This window comes from Lampris incognitus, chromosome 6 (genome assembly GCF_029633865.1).
Source record: "Lampris incognitus isolate fLamInc1 chromosome 6, fLamInc1.hap2, whole genome shotgun sequence".
Taxonomy (NCBI): domain Eukaryota; kingdom Metazoa; phylum Chordata; class Actinopteri; order Lampriformes; family Lampridae; genus Lampris; species Lampris incognitus.
In genome coordinates, this window is record NC_079216.1 from 46865830 (window position 1) to 46888453 (window position 22624).

Sequence of the window (22624 nt, forward strand, 5' to 3'; positions counted from 1 at the left end):
CTTCACACCTCCTCAGTCAGGTCCTACCTGGCAACTACAGATGTGGGAATTGCCAACAAGTCCACTTTACATTTAAAACACGTAACTTTAATCATTCTCACTCAGGAAAAAGCTTTGATATCAAGGGCATTATATCTTCCAATGCGAAAAATGTAATGTATATGCTCAAATGTCCCTGTGGTCTTGAACATATTTGAAAACCAACAACAGCCCTTAAAACTAGGATCACTGAACACAGGTGTGCCATTTGTAATCAGGATGTAACAAGCCCAGTTTCTGTCCATTTAAAAAAAAAAAAACAGCAAAACATATCCAATCTCAGATATATTGGCATCGAGGCTATCAAACGCCCTCGCAGAGGAGATGACATTGTCTCTACCCCTGAGGAGAAAACTGTTTTGGATTTATACACTGGATACTCTCACATCAAGAGGTCCGAATGAGGACTTTTATATCAGACCAATTGTGTGATTGTTTTGTTTGTGCTATTGATTATGAGTAGTGCCAAATATCAAATGGTTACACAGGATTAACTCCTGTGCTCTTATTTTCAACTGTGTAATGTTTTCGTAATCTCATGTATGAGATGATTAGAATGGTTGACTTTTATACAATTATTATCATTTGTTGAGTATTTTAGGCTCCTGTTTCCAAAGTTGAGGGATCTATTTTTAGAATATAAAGGTGTCTCTATTTTGATCTAGCCTTATTGAAGATATGACAGCTACTGTCCTGATATAATGCCATTGTGCTCTGAGGGTCCCCCCCCCCTTTTCCTCCCCAATTGTATCCGGCCAATTATCCCACTCTTCCAAGCCATCCTCGTCACTCCTCCACCCCCTCTGCCGATCCGGGGAGGGCTGCAGAATACCACATGCCTCATCCAATACATGTGGAGTTGCCAGCCGCTTCTTTCCACCTGACGGTGAGGAGTTTCACCAGGGGAACATAGCACGTGGGAGGATCACGCTATTCTCCCCAGTCCCCCCCCCCCACCGAACAGGCACCCCAACCGACCAGAGGAGGTGCTAGTGCAGCGACCAGGACACATACCCACATATGACTTCCCACCCGCAGACACGGCCAATTGTGTCTGTAAGGACGCCTGACCAAGCTGGAGGTAACATGGGGATTCGAACCACTGATCCCCATGTTGGTAGACAACGGAATAGACCACCACACCATCCGGATGCCCCGAGGGTCTTTTCTATATCTGTTTGCACTTCTATGCATTATATGTATATATGTTTTCTTTGCACATGGGTGTTCTGTACATATTGCTGTACTATACATTGATATTTGTCATCTAAAGGGTGTTACACTTGTGTCACTTGATTGTGATTTGGCCGGAGCTTATGATCCATTTTGGATGGTGACTGTGTTTATTTTTGTCAAGTCTGAAGAACAGCATGTAGCTCGAAATGTCACTTTTTGGTTGTCCAAATAAATTGCATATTAGGGAGCCACAGTGTGCGGACCTTTGTTTATCTTTGTTTTAGTTTCTTTTTGGTCCATCGCCTGATTTATAGTTTTTTTTTTTTTTGTGATGTGCGTGTTCCTCTTCAATTGGCTATGAAGGGATGCACATGGTCAGTAACAGTACTCAAATAGTCTGTGACCTTCAAGCAATGATTGATTGGTATTAATGGGCCCAGTGTGCCAAGAATACATTCTCTACACCATTACACCACCACCTCCAGCCTGGACTCTTGACGCAATGGTACATGCTGTTGGGGCTAAATTCTGACCCTACCATCGATGTGCTTCAGCAGAAATAAAAATTCATCAGACCAGGTAACATTTTTCCAGTCTTCCAACTGTCCGGTTTTAGTGGCTCTGTGCCCACCGCAGCCTCAGCTCCCTGTTCTTGGCTGACGGAGGTAGAACCCGATGTATGTAGTCTTCTACTGTTTTAACCTATACACCTCAAGGTTCAACGTGTTGTGTGTTCTGAGATGCTTTTCTGCACACCACAATTTTACAGAGCAGTTATCTGAGTTACTGTAGCCTTTCTGTCAGCTCGAACCAGTCTGGCCATTCTCCCTTGACCTCTCTCATCAATAAAGTGTTTCTGTCTGCAGAACTGCCTCTCTTGATTTTTTTCATACCTTTCTGAGTAAACTCTGAAGACTGTTGCATGTGAAAATCCCAGGCAATCAACAGTTACAGAAATACTCAAACCAGCACATCTGGCACCAAAAATCATGCCATGGTCGAAATCACTGAGATCACATTTGATGTGAACATAAACAGAGGCTCCTGACCCGTATCGGCATGATTTTATGCATTGCACTGCTGCCATTTGATTGGCTGATTAGATAATTGCATGTATAAGTAGGTGTACAGGTGGTACTAATAAAGTGCTCGGTGAGTGTCTATTTTTAATTTGGCAGTTAGACTCCATTGTGACAAAACCATCACCATAGAACTTGGCCAGTGAAAGAAGGAGATAGGATGCCCTGGAATCTAGATACTGGTAGGAGTTGAGACTCTGGAGGTGGATACCTCAGAAAAATTAGGGCCTTATGGAGATGGTGATGGGGACAGAGTTGAGTTGTGCTGTGTAGGGTTCTGCAAATTGAGATAGGTTAGCAGCAGAGATGGGCAGTATTTCAATTAGATGTATTTGAAATATGTATTTAATTATTTTTGTGTATTTTGTAATTTGTATTTTGCTAGATAGCAAGAAAATAAGATGTAATTTGTAACAAAATACTTTAACAGCTTGTATTTGTGCATTTGAAATACTTAAAATACATTATTTAATATGCCATTTTATTCTCAAATAAGACATTTTTATCCTCAGATTTAAACTGTAGAGAAAAAAAAAACAACTGTACAACAATTAGCCTAATCACAGTCTTTGGCTAAATGCAAGTGAATCACATGACATGTCCTGTCAGGTCCACCAATGCAGTCACTGTGAACTACCATATTGAAAAAAATAAATAAATAGAATAAAACTACCGTATTTCATGTGTGTTCCTTGTGACCAGTAGCTTGAGGAAAGAAGCTGCTTTGGTGTTTGGTCCAAATTTCCCCTACAATAAAGGTATGTAATCAAAATATGATCAGATATTGCATGCTAAGGCAAGCTTTCTGAATGTCAATGCAATTAGCAAACACATGTGCTCTACACCTGGCAAATATACCTACTAGCTAGTAACATTAGCATAGCAGCTAATGCCACAGACACACTCAGGCAGCCTGGAACAGTGGCATCTTGTGGTTAGTCATATGAGAAGCTTCATTAGCGAGATTAATTGTCACCAAATTCTGTAACTCAGGACAAAATTAATTTCTGCCATAGTTACATTTAGGTGTTTTATAGTGGCCATTCATAATAGTTGTCATGCAAATAGCTTGCACAGTCCTCTTGAGGATAAAGATAACATTTTGCAGAGCTTGCTATGCGTGGGGATGGTCAGGTTAAAAAAAAAACTCAGATTTTAAGAAAGCAAGTCATGTATCAATTAAAAATCTTTCATTCTGATCTTTAAGGCTAAATGTTGTTCATCTATTTGTATAAAAGGTTTTACAATATGGATTACAGAGAGTTAATACAATTCAAAGTGAATTGACTCCATTCCTGGATAATGCTCAATTAACCCACAAACAATTGCATTTTAGTGTCTATTATGTGAGGTGTTAGTATTTTGTTTTCTTTTTTTAATGCTGTTGGTTTTAAGTTGAAACTGGCAGGCCTAATCAATTTAATGGTATCTTTATATATATTTTTTTCTTTTGGTAGAAGTGACTCATCTCAGAGGATGAGTGGTAATTAACCATCAGAGCCTGGCCAGGCTGGCCCATCATCTGGCACATCTGCAGAAGAAAAAGCCACAACAATGCTCAAATGTGCAATGCTGGGTGGGTAATACTTCCAAATAGTGAAGTAGATCCTAAAAAGAAAGATAGAGGCTGAGTGTCAGCTGTGCACTAACAAAAAGTTCATAATATGCGGCTCTCTTGCAGCAACATCCTTCCATCCATCTATCCATTAACCAAACCACTTATCCTGCTCTCAGGGCCGCGGGAATGCTGGAGCCTATCCCAGCAGTAATTGGGTGGCAGGCGGGGAGACACACTGGACAGGCCACCAGGCCATCACAGGGCCAACACACGCACACACCTAGGGACAATTTAGTATGGCTGATTCACCTAACCAGCATGTCTTTGGACTGTGGGAGGAAACCGGAGCACCTGGAGGAAACCCACGCAGACATGGGGAGAACATGCAAACTCCACACAGAGGACAACCTGTGAAAACCCCCAAGTTTGGACTACATCGGGGCGCGAACTCAACACTGATTTTAAGGCGGAGACATACGAGTTTATGAGAGCTGCTGCTGCTTGCTTGTCTCAGTCAAACACCTTTGGTGACAAGGCATTAATACAGCCCACCAGCACACACTTTTCCATCACTGTGGAAGATACAGAACATGAAGTTTTTGTACAGCAGCTGAAGAGGAAGGGATGGTACGGTGGCACAGTAGCTAGCACGGTCGCCTCACAGGAAGGTCTTGCAGCAACATCAAAATTTGCAAATTTTTATTTCTAACTAATTAGTGTCATAACTTCAGTTAAAATTGGTTCAATACATTGGTAGTGGGACTTAAAGAAAATAGTGGAGGCTCTCCAAGGCCCCTCTCACTCCTCTCTGAGGCCCCTCTAACCCCTTACAAAAGGTGCAAAATGGTTTAGTCCACCCCTCACGAGCATCTCTCAATACAGCTCATCTAGTCCTGTCGTGAGTGACTGCTGATACAAGCACAAGCAAAGATAAGCTCAACGATGTCCCAGGAGAAGCTGAACAGCCTGGCACTACTCTCATTTGAAAGCTGATGAGCAAATCAATTGGACTTTAAAGATCTAATCAATGACTTTGGAAACAAGAAGTCCTGTCAGTGGGCATTAACTGCAGAATAAACATCATGGGTGTCAGCTTTAGTACCCTAAACTGCATCAAAGTTTGAAATGATACTATTAATTTTTTTCAGTCACTGCAAGATAGTTAAGTTAGGTTAAGGTTAGGTTAAGTTAGGTAAAAATAGATTAAAGCACTGTGATTGTAAATAATATACACTATGCTAGAACTCAAAAGTAATGTGTGAGAGACAAAAGAGGAAAGGGGCCCACAGACTCTGCTTACGTACAGGGCCCAGAATTCTGTGCTACACCCCTGGTCACACCAGCCACCTGCATGTCCTCCCTCACCACAACCATAAACCTCATCTTTGGCCTTCCTCTTTTCCTCTTCCGTGGCAGCTCCATATTCAACGTCCTTCTCCCAATATACTCAGCATCTCTCCTCCACACATGTCCAAGCCATCTCAGTCTTGCCTCTCTTTCTTTGTCTCCAAACTGTCCAACCTGAGCTGTCCCACTAATATAATCATTCTTAATCATGCCCTTCTTTGTCACTCCCAATGAAAATCTTAGCATCTTCAACTCTGCCACCTCCAGCTCCACCTTCTGTCTTTTCGTCAGTGCCACTGTCTCCAAACCATATAACATAGCTGGTCTCACAACCATCTTCTAAACCTTCCCGTTAACTGTTGCTGGTACCCTTCTGTTGCAAATCACTCCTGACACTCTTCTCCACCAACTCCACTTTGCCTGCACTCTCTTCTTCACCTATCTTCTGCACTCCCTGTTACTTTTAACACTTGACCCCAAGTATTAAAACTCATACGCCTTCATCACCTCTACTCCTTGCATCCTCACCATTCCAGTCCTCCGTCTCATTCACGCATAGGTATTCCATCTTGCTCCTACTGACTTTCATTCTTCTTCTCTCCAGTGTATATCTCCACCTCTCCAGGCTCTCCTCAACCTGCACCCTACTCTCGCTACAGATCACAATGTCATCTGTGAACATCATCGTCCATGGAGACTCCTGCCTGATCTTGTCCGTCAACCTATCCATCACCACTGCAAACAAGAAAGGGCTCAGAGTCGATCCTTGATGTAATCTCACCTCCACCTTGAACCCATCTGTCATTCCAACCGCACACCTCACCATTGTCACAATTCCCTCATATATGTCCTGCACCACTTCTACATACTTCTCTGCAACTCCCGACATCCTCTTATACATCCCCCCTCTCGGCACACTTTGCTTTCTCTAAATCCACAAAGACACAGTGTAACTCATTCTGGAGTTACATCACATCTGTGGTGCTCTTTTATGGCATGAAATCATACTGCTGCTCGCTAATCATCACCTCTCCTCTTAACCTAGCTTTTATTACTCTTTCCCATGTCTTCATGCTGTGGCTGATCAACTTTATACCTCTGTAGTTACTACAGTTCTGCACATCGCCCTTATTCTTGAAAATTGGAACCAGTATGCGTGTTCTCCACTCCTCAGGTATCCTGTCACATTCCAAGATTGTGTTAAACAATCTAGTTAAAAACGCCAATGCCATCTCTCCTAAACATCTCCATGCCTCCACAGGTATGCCATCAGGACCAATTGCCTTTCCACTCTTCATCCTCTTCATAGTTGCCCTCACTTCCTCCTTGCTAATCCACCACACTTCCTGATTCACTATCCCCACATCATCCAAACTTCTCTCTCTCTCATTTTCTTCATTCATCAGCCCCTCAAAGTACTCCTTCCACCTTTTCAGCACACACTCATCACTTGTCAGCACATTTCCATCTCTATCCTTGATTGCCCTAACTTGCTGCACATCCTTCCCAGGTCGGTCCCTCTGTCTAGCCAATCGGTACAAGTCCTTTTGTCCTTCCTTAGTGTCTAACCTCTCATACAACTCACCATACGTCTTTTCCTTTGTCTTTGCCACCTCTCTCTTCGCTTTGCGCTGCATCTCCTTGTACTCCTGTCTACTTTCTTAACCTCTCTGAATATCCCACTTCTTCTTTGCCAACTTCTTCCTTTCTATACTTTGCTGTACTTCCTCATTTCACCACCAAGTCTCCATGTCTTCCTTCCTCTGTCCTGATGGCACACCAAGTACCTTCCTAGCTGTCCCCCTCACTATTTCTGCAGTGCTTGCCCCGCCATCTGGTAACTCTTCACCACCACCCAGTGCCTGTCTTAACTCCTGCCTGAACTCCACACAACAGTCTTCCTTCTTCAACTTCAACCATTTGATCTTTGGCTCTGCCTTCCCCCACTTCCTCTTCTTGGTCTCCAAAGTCATCCTACAGACCACCATCTGATGCTGCCTAGCTGCGTTCTCCTGTCACCACCTTGCAGTCTCCAATGCCTTTCAGATCACGCCTTCTACATTGGATGTAGTCCAACTGTATGCACTTTCCTCCACTCTTGTACATCACCCTGTGCTCCTCCTTCTTTTTGAAATATGTATTCACCACAGTCATTTCCATCCTTTTCACAAAATCCACCATAATCTGTCTTTCCACATTTCTCTCCTTGACACCATAACTACCCATCACCACCTCATCACCTCTTCCATTCACCAACATGCCCATTAAAGTCCGCTCCAATCACCGCCCTCTCCTCCTTGGGTACACTCGCCACCACTTCATCCAACTCACTCCAGAATTCTCTTCTCTTCCATCTCACACCCAACTTGCGGGGCAAATGCACTGATAACATTCATCAATACACCTTCGATTTCCAGCTTCATACTCATCACTCTGTTTAACGCGCTCTTCACCTCCAGCACACTCTTGACATACTCTTCCTTCAAAATTACCCCTACCCCATTGCTCCTCCCATTTGCGCCATGGTAGAAGAGTTTGAACCCACCTTCGATGCACCTGGCCTTACTCCGCTTCCACCTGGTCTCTTGTACACACAGTATACCTACCTTTCTTCTTTCCATCATATCAGCCAGCTCTCTCACTTTACCAGTTATAGTGATAATGTTTAAAGTTCAGACTCCCACCTCCACACCCCTACTTTTCCTCTTCTCTCGCTGCCTTTGGACATGCCATCCCCCTCTCCTTCTCCTTCGCCCAAAGTAGCATAGTTTCCACTGTCACCCCGCTGGCCAACAGTACCAATGTGGTCATTGGTAACCCGAACATCGACTAATCCGGTATTGAAATCTTATTTATGATCCACATACACATATTGATGCCAAAAGGACATTTAAAGATAATTCAACTCTCTCAAGGCTGAATTATTCATCCATGGCAAAGTGTTCAACCCTATGGAATGCTTCTGGCAGACCAAAATATGCAGAAATACTCAATGATTTGACCAACCAGCAACTGGAGACACCTTGCGTTTGTAGGTGGAATTTTCTTTGTCACTGTTTGAGTCAATTCAATTCATCAATCAAAAAAAAAATGAGTAGCTGGTTTCATGACACATTTTTAAATATTTCTGTGATGTTAAAATCCTTGAATTAAAATTTTACCAATTTTCATAGAAAAATATCCAGATTTTTTTAAAAGGAGCAGATTGGTTTAAACTGATTTTCACCCGGATTTTATGTTTCCACAGATCTAAAAGTTGTTCCTGTTCATGTGAGGTTATGTAACAGTGTCCTCTTGTGGCGGAATTCGGCATGCTGGATGGCTTTGAAAAATAAAAACCTAAAACGCTGAGCCTTGAAGATATCCTAATTGGCTTCTTCAAATCTATAATAAGGAGAAATTAGCAGATCTCATTTTTTCAATGTAGGGGGGTTAAGGTCAGACCCATATGGAGGCTGCTAAATGCCTAAAATGTGATATTAGTTTGTATAGAATACATCTGTGTAATTTCAAATGACAAATTACTTGTATTTTAATTAAATAAATGTTCTTATACCAGTATTTTGTATTTTATTCTGATATATTTGATGAGCAATTTGTAATTTGTATATATTTTTTTATGCATTTGTGTCGGTCTCTGGTTAGCAGTGACTTTCACATTTCAGCATGCAACAAGCGACTGATAAGCTAAGCGTGGGATAAAGGTGACTGGTTAGCTTTGATGATGTATAGAATTAGTGGAAGAGGCATAGAGGTTTGATGGCATGAGAAAGACTTTGAATGCATGGGAAAGCATAAATGATGAAAAGTAAAATGATGTTGCTTGGCATTTTGTGAATGAATCTGACAGATTGAGAAAGCAGAAAGAGCATAATAAAACTTTTAGATGAGTGAAAAAAGGGAAACACGTGAAAGTAATTATCTTCCTTATTGAAGTTTTGCATTAACTTCATACATATGTATATAAACAGGATTTTGTGTAACAAAGCAGCAAATCACAGTAGTGTGCACATGGTGGCTGTTAGAGCTTGACAGAGTGTACTGATGCTGGACTACCATAAGAATTACATCAATATAAAAAAAAACTGGAAAATAGAGCTAGAGAAAACTGCACTGGAATAAAAGAAGAAGAAAAAGCTGTGCCCATAATTTGAATACATGACAGCGAAATGATATACTTATCAAAAAAAAAAATGCTTACTTGAATGCTGACTTTATAACCCTGATCCAGTGGCCAGTCTTTTATTTTGAAGTTTCCACAATTGCTATTTTGGGAGTGAAAAAGGAAAATGCTTCACTTTGCAGTCCATTACTGTTCTACTTCAAGGCACAGTTAGAGACAAGTCTTTCTAACATTGTCCTTTTCACATGTCTGGACTTCATTATCTCAGAATTATTCAGATGCTGGCTGACTGGAAAAAAATGTGGGATATAGACTCTGAGTAGAGGTGATGGAAATAGCTATCCAACTTTATTAAGTACAATGCAGGGTCCTGGTCAATAAAGGGGTCTGGAATTATGAATTTTTCACAGGGGTCTCCGAGACTGAGTAATTGGATGTACTAGGGAGAAAAAATAAAAGACCTAGAAAATCCTCGGCCAGTAAAACTAATTAAAAAGTGAACAGATCTAGCTCATTTTTATGTGAAACTGATGTATATACTCTAAAAAAGAAAAGTATGCTTAGCACCTAGTATGACAACTTGGTAACACTCAGAGATGCTTTTGGAAAACCTGTTTTAGCAAATACCCATTTATTCAATAGAGACAGTCAAGTACTATCTTTTGAATCGACTTCATACTGTTTTGTTTTTTTTAAATTGGATTTTCCCCCCTTTTCTCCCCAATTGTACCTGGTCAATTACCCCACTTTTCCGAGCCGTCCCGCTTGCTGCTCCATCCTGTCTGTCGATCCGGGGAGGGCTGCAGAATACCACATGCTTCCTCCGATACATGTGGAGTCGCCAGCCGCTTCTTTTCACCTGACAGTGAGGAGTTTCACCAGGGGGATGTAGCACATGGGAGGATCATGTTATTCCCCCCAGTTCCCCCTCCCCCCTGAACAGGTGCCCCGACCGACCAGAGGATGCACTAGTGCAGCGACCAGGACACATACCCACATCTGGCTTCCCACATGCAAACACAGCCAATTGTGTCTGTAGGGACACTGGACCAAGCTGGAGGTAACATGCGGATTCGAACCACCAATCCCCGTGCTGGTCGGCAACAGAGTAGACTGCTACACTACCTGGACACCCTGACCTTATACTCTTTTTGAAAAGATTTTGGTTCACAATTGCTGATGATTCATTTGATAATGTCAAATTTAGTGGATGGTGGTTGTAATTTTCAATTAAACATTTGATATGAATATGTCTATATATATACATATGTGTATCTGTGTTATATACAGGTGCTATATACAGGAGTTACGGAACCAGGGCAGTCTGGCTATAAGTGGGCTACTGGAACAAGCCATGGCTGCATTTGGCCAGCAGCTGCCTGAAGTGTTGGCTCCTTTCACTGTAGAGACAGGCTGTTAAAATTACCGGTAGTGCCTTAAATGTGGCCCTCTAGTTCCCTTGATTCAGTTGCACCTCTCACTATGAGAGCTCAATGACTATACAGGTTTAATGACGAGAAATGTGCTCTTAAGCGGGCCTGCAGGAAACTGGAATGTAAATGGGGAAAATCCAAATAGTAAGTTTTTTTTCACCTATCTTGGCATGAGTGTTTATTGAAATACAAGCATATTTTATCTGCTGCGAAAGCACCATATCTCTTTCACTTAATCAATATTAATAAACATAATCACAGATTTCTCTTTGACACTGTGGCTAAATTTACCAAAAAGCAGCCCTCTATAAGCTGCTCACCCTTCATGGCCCATGAGTTTCTAGACTTTTTCTGCTATAAGGTTGATGAAACCAGAAAAAAAATTAGTTCTTCAACTCCAGCTACTCCTGCAGATCCTGTCTTGCCAAATTCATATCTATACAATGAGTGACTGTAGTCCCTGTTATTACAGCTTTTGAGACTATTTCTCTTTATACTTTAACGTAGCTTATGTCAGCTTCTAAACCAACTACTTGCCTACTTGACCCTTTACCAACAAAAGACATCTGGCTTTTCCTCAGACCTACAATGCTAGACATTTTTAATTTATCACTTACTACTGGAACTGTTCCAAGCAGTTTTAAGAAAGCTGTGGTCAAACCTCTACTTAAGAAACTGACCCTTGATCTAGGGTCACTTAATAGCTATCAACAACTTTCTAATCTTCCATTCTTTTCTAAAGCCACTTTTTTTTTGGTTACAATGACATTTGTATTCTGCATTTAACCCATCCTATTTTATAGGAGGAGTGGCCAGCTGTGGTGCGGCACCTGGGGACTAACTCCAGTTCTTTTCTGCAGTAAAGTACCAGAGGGAGTTGTGCATCAACTATCTATAATGATCTTTTCAAATGTCTTTCAGGGCCTGTCCCTCCACTAAAACTGCTCTGACCAGAGTGGTAAATTATCTTCTTCTTGCTATGGATTCTGATTCCACCTCTGTGCTTTCATATTTGAAAACGGTTTCGTCAATCTGTATGCAAGTTCTGGCAGTATGAAATGTTTCGGGTGTGGCGATGTCAGCCACAAATGTTCCTCCTGCCCGCACAGGGAGCCCACAGTGGGCAGTAGTTCAAGTGAGCCACCGCCTGGAGGCGCCACTAAGAGTAGTAGCCCGTAAACAACCCAGCAGGTAGATACCGCAATCGGTGATCCACAACCTGATATGAAGGGAAATTAAATAACTGAGCAGGACTGCAATAACAGTAATCTAAGTGATACTGATACACATGTTATGTATGCATACAGAGACGGAGGACAGACAGAACCAGTGAGAAACAGTCAGACAGCTGAGGCTGAGAGTCAGGGTACTGCAAAAGGCGAGTCACACTATGAAAATGCTAAAAATTAAGGTGGGGAAATGCTGGAAGATGATAGCCTATCAGTTTACTGATATTGTGTCACAGGATGATCAGCAGTCATTCATTAAAGGAAATTAATGATTTCCTTGATAAAACTTTTGGCAGACAGTCTGTGGAAATAACAGATTTCTTCTCTAATGTGGGCAGTTTTAGAAAAATGGATGGATATGAAGAGCTTAGTAAACAGAAAAGGTTTCATCTAAAGAAGATTCTGACTAAACTTAGGGAAGAGAACCGAGGAAAGGTTCATTTAAATGCAGTACAGAATCCAAGTATTTCGGGCAACAATCCGAGAAATACCTTTGGTTTTCATAAATGTGTATGCTTACGAGTCACGTGACGTGGTTGACGAGAACGTCTGCGTGAGGAAGAGCTGTGTCCCGCCCTGCAAATAATTAGCTTTGAAAACTGACAAAGAGCCAATTTTCTTTGACTTACTGGGCAAAAAGTTGGCAATATAGTGCAACGATGCCAAACGCTACGAGAAATTCCGCGAATTCTTCAAGAACTGGCCCCGGCGGGGTGAAAGCTAACGAAGCGGCTAACGCTACCCAAGCAAACCAGAGGGCATCGCCGCCTTCAACACATCAAACACCGATGCACCCGTTGCTAGCGCCATCTCCAGTGAAGTGGCCAAAGAGTTTGCTAAACTCACTGCATTAATCTTGGAAAAGTCTGATGCCCACGACAAGAAGCTAGAGCAGCGGTCGGGAACCTATGGCTCGCGAGCCATATATGGCTGTTCCGGTGACGGCATATGGCTCCCAGAAAATTTTGAGTTGAAAATTATTTTTTTTTCAAAAAAATCAGTTTGGAACTGATTTTAAAATACTTGTGATATTTCTTAATAATACTGTGTCATTTTAAAGTAAACAGAAATTAGTTTTGAAGATAAATTTCACGGGTCACGGGTCACCCGTGGGTCGGGTCGGGAACCAATGGCTCGCGAGCATGTCCGGGTCATTGTAAAGGTGAAGAAATCAATTTTATCAGATAGCCAACTAGTTTATCCGCTTCAACCCTTGTAACGGAAAAGATGGCGAAAAGAAAAAAAGACGATGATTACCGTGCATTCCAGGCTGCGTGGACAGAGGAATTTGCATTTGTGGAGAGAGCAGGATCTGCGGTATGTCTAATATGCAATGATAAAATTGCATCGATGAAACGGTCAAATATAAAGCGGCACTTCGATACGCACCATGCTTCATTTGCATCGAAATATCCAGCGGGGGACGGCAGGAAAAGGGCATGCGAGGAGCTACAGCGGAGAGTGCAGACGAGTCAGCAGCAACTACGTGTGTGGACCAAGCAAGGTGACGGGAATTCCGCTAGCTTTGCGGGGGCTTTGGCAATAGTAAGGAATGGAAAGTCATTCACAGATGGCGAGTATGCCAAAACATTCATGCTTGATGTGGCCAATGAACTGTTTGATGACTTCCCAAATAAAGACAAGATAATCAAACGAATAAAAGACATGCCCCTGTCAGCAAGAACTGTGCACGATCGTAGCATCATGATGGCAAATCAAGTCGAGGAAACACAAATTAAGGACATAAACGCCGGGACATACTTTTCTCTCGCGTTAGATGAGTCAACAGACGTTAGCCATCTATCTCAGTGCAGTATCATTGCCAGGTATGCTGCAGGTGACACACTGCGTGAGGAAAGCTTGGCTGTTTTGCCAATGAAAGGGACAACAAGAGGAGAGGATTTATTCATGTCTTTCATGGAGTTTGCTAAAGAAAAAAAACTACCGATGGATAAACTTATTTCTGTCTGTACTGATGGTGCACCCTGTATGTTGGGGAAGAACAAAGGATTTGTAGCGCTTCTCCGTGAACATGAAAAGAGCGCCATCCTAAGTTTTCATTGCATCCTGCACCAGGAGGCGCTTTGCGCTCAGACGTGTGGCCAGGAGCTTGGCGAGGTGATGTCGCTGGTCATTCGAGTGGTCAACTTTATTGTTGCCCGAGCTTTAAATGATCGCCAGTTTAAAGCTCTGTTAGAAGAAGTTGGGAATCATTATCCCGGTCTGCTTTTACACAGCAACGTGCGTTGGTTGTCAAGGGGGAAGGTGCTCAGCCGTTTTGCAGCTTGCCTGAGTGAAATCCGGACTTTTCTTGAAATGAAAGGCGTCAAGCATCCTGAGCTAGACAACACTGACTGGCTCCTGCAGTTTCACTATCTCGTGGACATAACTGGCCATCTGAACCAGCTCAATGTGAAAATGCAAGGTATTGGAAATACAATCTCATCCCTTCAACAAGCAGTGTTTGCATTTGAAAGCAAGCTGGAAGTCTTGCTCAGGGACATTGAAACAGGTCATCTTCTGCACTTTGAAAGACTGCAACAATTTAGAGATGCATGCTTAGCAAGTGACTCCACTCAACATCTGGATCTCCAGCAGCTAGCTGGCTTTACGTTCAATCTCCTGCAGTCATTCAAAGCACGTTTTGGAGAATTTCGTGCGCGCACTGGTCTTTTCAAGTTCATCACTCATCCACATGAGTGTGCAGTGGACAAAATCGACCTGACATGCATCCCCGGGGTCTCTATCGGAGACTTTGAGCTGGAAGTTGCTGACCTGAAGGCATCAGACATGTGGATGAGTAAGTTCAAGTCACTTAATGGAGAGTTGGAAAGTCTTGCGCGACAGCGAGCAGAGCTGGCGAGGGAACACAAGTGGACAGAAATAAAAAATCTTCAACCTGAAGACCAGCTGATTCTTAAAACTTGGAACGAGCTTCCTGTGATATACCACACAATGCAGCGTGTGAGTATTGCCGTATTGACCATGTTTGGCTCTACATATGCATGTGAACAGTCTTTCTCGCATATGAGGAACATTAAGACCAACCTACGCTCACGTTTAACTGATGGAAGCCTCAACGCCTGCATGAAGCTCAACCTCACCACGTATGAACCAGACTACAAGGCCATCAGCAAAACCATGCAGCACCAGAAGTCGCATTAAAAGTAAGACATATTTAATTTAGTATACGTTAAAAATACTATATGGCTCTCAATGAAATATATTTAGAAATATTTGGCTTTTATGGCTCTCCCAGTCAAAAAGGTTCCCGACCCCTGAGCTAGAGGCTATATGGGTGACAACAAGAGCTACAGATGCAAACTAGCTGAAATTACCAACTGCGTTTCTCCAGTCGAGAGCCGACTATGCTTCCTGGGGGATGCTAACGAAAGGCAGCAAGTTACCCCCCCCCCCCCCCCGCCACAGCCACAGACGTGGAGGCCCTCCGACAAAAGCTGGACGACATTGAGAACCGGGAGCGAAGGAATAATTTACGTTTCATCGGATTTCCAGAGGGCAGCGAGGAAGGCGATGCCCTGTCATTCCTAGGCAAAGTTTTGCCTGAGATTTTGAGCATCGACTTCCCAAGGGGACTGGAAATTGACAGAGCACACAGGATTGGGGCATTACGCAAAAGCCCATTTCCTAATCAATCCTCGCCAGCGAGACCCATCATCACCAGGTTCCCGAGATTCCAGGATCGGAACCGCAACGCAGAGGCTGCACACAAGTTGGGTAATGTTATCTGGAAGGAGCACCGCATCATGGTCTTTGCCGACTACTCCAAGTTGGTTAATGAGAAGCGCATAAAGTTCAACGAGTGCAAGAAGATGCTCCATGAAAAACACATGAGATTTTCTCTCGGCTATCCAGCAGTACTCACCGTGAGATCAGCGCAGGGTCCTCGCCGATTTGATGACCATAAAAAGGCCCTGGCATTCACTCCCATGGATAACCTGGGGTTCCTTTGCTTTGGGTTAACGGCGTTTAGCGCCTCACCGCTTCAGAAATGTGGACGCTTTTTAATCATCTGCTTTTCATGGACGTTGATTTTGCTTTTCAGTACAGAGAAATCACGGTGAGGTCAGTAAAACCTTTATTGAACGACGTAATAACGCTACTGACTCCCATTATGTAATGTTAGATTTTGGAGGTGAAGTAGTAAGTTGTATCTATACAAATCTATCTTTAAAGTATGTAAGTATACAAAGTATGTTGGTTCCTACAACTGGCGTCTTGGGTTAACAGTTTATTTTATTCATTCATTTATTTATTTTTTTTGCATAGACTAGTTCGGTCTAATATGTAAATAATTGCCAAAGTTCAAAATGTCACGCTTTGTTACTAATGGTATGGTCACGCACGTGTCAGACAGAGAGGCGGATGTATTATCCGGGCTCCCGGATGTGGGACACGAGCACAGAGACAGGGGTGGGCGGGGCGGGGAGGGCACTTTATCGCAGCTTCAAGTTAGAGTCACGGACCAAACTGATTGTAGTTCAGGCGTCTGGCTTTGCAGACGCATTTTCGTAGCTTTTATTATATGTATGTTTAGAGTTTCTTTGTTTTTTGTCTCTTACTTTTTTGTGATGTCATGCATAAATAGGTCAATATGGAAGTTACAGAAAAACTTGTATAACACTTTACATTATCTCAATCAGTAGTAAAAACGGTTTGAGGTTTATGAGCTGGAACGTCAGAGGTCTCAATGACAGAATTAAAAAGAAGCAAGTATTAACTTTCATTAAATCAAAGAAATGTGACATAGTGTTTATGCAGGAGACCCATTTACTAGCACAAGAATCCCAGAAGCTTTGTACTGATTGGGTGGGCTTTGTGGAGACTGCTTGTGGCAGTAACAAGAGCAGAGGGGTAGCAACATTAATAAATAAGTACAATTCAAATGCATAGGAAAGAGTACAGATGAGGCGGGGAGAATTCTGTTGATGCTTTGTGAGATCCAGGGTAATAGTATCATACTAACAAATGTGTATGCTCCAAATATAGACGATCCTGCATTTTTTGGACTACTGGAGAAGAAACTAAACGATATGGGAGACTATCCAAATATCATGGGTGGAGATTGTAATTAAGTAATGGACCCAATACTAGATCGTAGCTCTCCATCAGCCCGCACCTTCAGAGCGCATGCGGTGCTCAAATATATGTCCAAGGCATCTGGTTTGATAAATGTTTGGCGGCTACAAAACCCATCATCAAGGGATTATACATTCTTCTCTCCACCCCATAGCTCATTCTCTAGGATAGATTTCTTTTTGGTATCTCAGTCGCTAATACCCGCTATAGTATCAAGCAACATTGGTGATATAATTCTTTCAGACCATAGTCCAATGTTTCTTCATGTACTTTCCTGTAATATGCCAGTTAAATCAACTAGAAGACTAGATGGAGATTAAACTCCACCCTTTTATTAGATGAGACCTTTAAGGAATCACTTAGATCACAAATTAATCTTTACATAGAAACCAATTTACCAACAGTTCCATCGGCAGGAGTAGCCTGGGAGGCTCTGGAAGCCTTTTTGAGAGGTCACATAATTCAACACTCTTCATATAAGAAGAAGTAAAATTATGCAAAACTTAAGGAGCTTGAAAAACAGATCAAAACTGCAGAGTCAAACGTTAAAAAAAACACGTCCCCAGAAAATCTTACCAAGTTGACTAGACTGAGGTATGAGTTTAATTCAATTATGACTCATAGGGCAGAATTTTCTCTCTTTCGGGCCAGACAGAAATATTTCGAGGAGAGCGATAAGGCTGGTAGACTACTCGCCAGATACATTAAACAGAAAGAAGCAATGAGCACTATTCCAGCCATTAGGAGGGAAGATGGGCATCTTCTCTCTGATCTAAAGCAGATAAATGTGGCTTTTAGAGATTTTTATGTAAAACTTTACACCTCTGAGTCAGAGGTGGACAAAAATGACATTACTTCGTTTCTGTCAACCCTCAATCTTCCATTGTTGTCAGAGGACCAACTTGGACATCTTGATTCACCCATTACTATTGAAGAGATAACTGACATTATCAAGCACCTACCCTCAAGTAAAGCACCAGGTTTAGATGGCTACATGACTGAGTTCTATAAGGCTTACGCCGAAGAACTAGCACCATTATTCCTAGACACCTATAATGAAGCTCTAGAGAAGGGAAAACTTATCTCTCTATCAGAGGCCATTATTACCCATATTCCAAAAGAAGGGAAGGAGCCTTTAGATTGTAAAAATTTCAGACCCATTAGTTTGACCTCCTGTGACAGTAAGATACTATCTAAAATTTTAGCTAATCGGCTGGACAGGGTTATAACCTCTTTGATCCATCCTGACCAGGTCGGTTTCATATGCTCCCGCTCCTCAGCAGACAACATTAGGAGATTTGTAGATATTATGTGGGCTACTCAGGATAACACCTCTCCTATGGCTGCCATCTCACTGAATGCCGAAAAGGCATTCGACAGGGTGGAGTGGCAATATCTGCTCTCCACCCTGGAATGTTTTGGTTTCAGCAAGAAGTTCATAGATTGGATTAGTCTCATATACACCCATCCCAAGGCATCTGTGGCCACCAACGGCATAATCTGTCCCTCATTTGAACTCGGAAGAGGCACCATGTAGGGGGACCCTCTCTCCCCTCTGCTCTTCGCCATCGCACTAGAACCATTAGCAGTGGCTAGCCATAAAGTACCTACATTTCCAGGCATTCAAATTGGGGACAAAGGTTATAAACTGATGTTGTACGCAGATGACATTCTTTTGTTTATGTCCGATCCTGAACGCTCTCTTTCCCCCCGATTTAAAATTATTGACAAGTTCTCATCCATTTCAGGTTATAAAGTGAACTGGACAAAGTCTGAGGCGCTCCCTCTTACGCCATATTGCCCCAAAAACCTCTTCCAATCAGGCACTTTTGCTTGGCCTAAGAAAGGCATCAATTACCTTGGAATAACGCCCCCCCCCCCTACTGTCTGACTTGATTAAAATAAACGTTGAACCCCTACTGGACAAACTGCGGGCTGATATAGAGCGTTGGTCTTCATTGTATCTCTCTATGTGGGGCAAGGCAAACATCCTTAAAATGAACTGTGCTCCGAAATTCAACTACCTACGGCAGGCTCTCCCAATCCGAATCCCACTACACTACTTTAAACAATTTGATCAACTTTGTAATAAATTCTTATGGAACAATAAACGCCAAAGAATGAGCCTGCGAAAACTACAGAGGCCAGTGGACAGAGGAGGCCTTGCGGTGCCTACCCTGTTATTTTACTATTACACTTTCACTCTTAGGCATATGGCACAGTGGTCCTTGCCCCTGGAGAGAGCTCCCCCGTGGCTCCATCTTGAGAGCACCATTTGCACTCCTCTTATGCCCATGAACTATATCACAGCCAAACTAGCCCCACAGTATCGGTCACATCCTATTTGGTCCCATATTCAGTGGGTTTGAAAGAGAATAGCTCAGATCCTTAAATTTGATCCCTTTCTTCATCGGTCCGCTGGGATCTGGCTAAATCCCAAGCTCTGTGTAGATAAATCACCCTTCCTCTGGAAATCATGGTTTCAGAAAGGTATCACAGTCCTAGGCGACCTGTATCAGGGAGAAACATTAAAATCCTTTGAGGCACTTAGGCAGGAATTCGACTTACCACACACTCAATTTTGGAAGTATTTGCAGTTAAGACATCTGCTGGTACAAACTTCCGACTCGCCGTCAATAGCCCTATCTAGTGCTGACACTAGAAAGAGTCCTTAAGATCTTTGGACGTGGTCATGAGGTTTCTGTCTACTACTCTATGATCCGTACAGTCTCAGATTCCAATATACTGACCCTAAAATTGACATAGGAAACTGATTGAAAGGTTTCGTTTTCAGAGGCACAATGGGGAAGAATACTTAGGAATGGGAAAAAAATGTCAAGGGAACTGCGAACAAGGCTGATCCAATTCAAAATTATAAACAGAGTCTACTGGTCGCCATCTAGGCTGCGTAGAGTGGGTTTGGTGGACAGCTCAGAGTGTTGGAGGTGTCTTGACAAAGATGGTACTTTAGTACACATGCTTTGGAGTTGCCCAAAAATACAGGAGTCCTGGTCTGCTATACATATCGATTTAAAAAAAAATACCGGCTTAGACATCCCTTTCTCTTCCAGTCTGTTTATTTTGGGTGATCCCTCTGCATTAAGTGATTTGACTCCACCACTTGCTGACTGAATCCAGACTGCTCTTATGTGAGGATGGAAACTCGTGGTCAAAGAATGGAAAGCCTCCTCTGCACCAGCACCATCTTTGTGGTACACTTCTCTTGGTCAGCTGGCTGCCCTAGAACAGTTATCATATAGGCTACTTGATAAGGTGGAGGAATATCACTTGAAATGGGGGCAGTACCATTATTACATATTGAGCGTTTAATGGCGTTTCCAGCTCATAAAAATAACATTAACATATCACATGTAATGCAAATAAATGAGATACATTTGGTTAGAATACCTGTTTACAAGCAATGCTGTAAACTTTTAAGCACTTCACGCATCAGTCATGTTTTTTCTTCTTTTGTTTGTTTGTTTGTTTTTCCTCGTTTTTTTTATTTCCTTAATTTCAGGGTGTCTCTCCTATCTTTTATTTATTTTTGGTCTGGTTGTGTTTGTTTCGCTTCTATCGCATTCTGATTTAATGTCCATGTTATTTGTAATTGAAATACTTGTGTGTGTGTATATATATATATGTTTTGTTATGTGAAAAAAATTAAAAAAAACTATTAATCATAAAAAAATAATAAATGTGTATGCTTATAATACTGGCACTAATCATTTGAGATTGTTTAACAAACTGAAAGACAAACTTAAATAGTTCAATAGTAGCTCAATAATAGTAGTGGGAGGAGACTGGAATCGCACTACACATCCTACAGTTGACAGAAACTCAAAAAAGCCTCATCCACTGTCAGCTTCATTTCTATCCAGAGTGGTCGCAGAAAATGACCTCACACATGTTTGGAGGAAACTTAATCCAGCAGTTAGGCAGTACACATGGGTGAAAACTGTCGAGGGTAGTGTGAGGGCAACCAGGTTGGATAGGATTTATCTAAATCAAACGTATAACAACAGGTTAATTAAGTCCACAATATCACCTGTTGGATTTTCAGATCACCATTTAGTAGTGGCAGATTTGTCCTTACTAGTTTAATTTCAACACTCCCTACTGGCACTTTGATGTATGGTTAACACATGATAAAGCTTTCTGTCAGTTCTTCTCTGACTTCTGGAGTCAATTGAGGCTGAAGAAGAAAGATTTTGCAAACTTAGCTTGGTGGTGGGAGGTAGGAAAAACACAAATTAAATTATTATGTAAGCAATACAACAACAAAAAACACATTCGCTATAGAGAAAATCTACTTTGACGAATTAGAGAAAGAAAGTAAGACATTAGAAGATGAAGTGACTATTGGAAATGATGGCAATAGCAGGACCTGTGAGAGTATGAGGAAGGCTTTACTAGGTAGGTTTTTACATGAGAAAGCAAAGGGCGCTTTAATCAGAACTCGGATCTCTACCATCAAAGGTACAAATGCTCTAACTTATTTTTCTTTAAGCTTGCAAGAAAAATTAGAAAAAATAATATGATGATCCATCTCAAGCTTCCAAATGGGGCAATAACAACTGATCCATCAGATATGAGAATGCTGGCCATAGACTTTTACAGTGGCCTGTTCAGTGCGGAGAACTTTGACTGTATGGAGGAGATACTGGAGAGACCGCCTCACCTGGGTGAAACACAGGTAGCCTCACTGGAGTCCCCCATCTCCTTTGATGACATGTCTGCAGCAGTTCAGCAGCACAGCTGAGGCAGTTTTACAAGAAGTTCTGGATTCTAACTGGACAAGACTTACATGACATGTTTAAAGACTGTTTGGATTCTGGGACTTTACCTTTGAATTGCAGTAGGGCTGTCCTAACAATGTTACGCAAAAAGGGAGATCGGTCTTATTGTTATGTACAGACTATAAAATAATTGCAAAATATCTTTCAAATAGACTCAAAGAGTGTATGTATACTGTTGTACATTATAGCCAGACATACAGTGTTCCTGACCGTAGAATGAAGAATAATCTGTTTTTGATATGGGGCATTATAAATATATCAAGCTCCAGGAGCTGGACATTGGCTTTCTTTCTATAGATCAAGAGAAGGCTTTTGAAAGGGTTGATCAATGTTATTTGTTCAAAACAATTAAAAGTTTTGGTTTTGGGGAAAAATTTATTTCATGGATCAACTTATTGTATTCTGAAGCCAGTGTTGTGTTAAAGGTTGGCAGTGGACTCAGCCGACCTGTTTCTGTTCAGAGAGGTATATGACAAGGTTGCCCCTTCTCTGGAACACTGTATGCCCTAGCCATCGAGCCTCTTTTAATTCAGCTCAGGCAGGGTCTCTCAGGGCTAACCTTGTCACTAAGTCAGTTAGTTTATCAACATACGCTGACGATGTCACCGTTTTCATAATGAGTCAAAATGATGTAAAAATTATCAAGCAGAAATTGGCTTTATATCAACAGGCTTCTTCCGCAAAAGTCAATGGTCAAAATCTGAAGGTTTATTACTTGGGGAGTGGAACAATAAAGAGAAG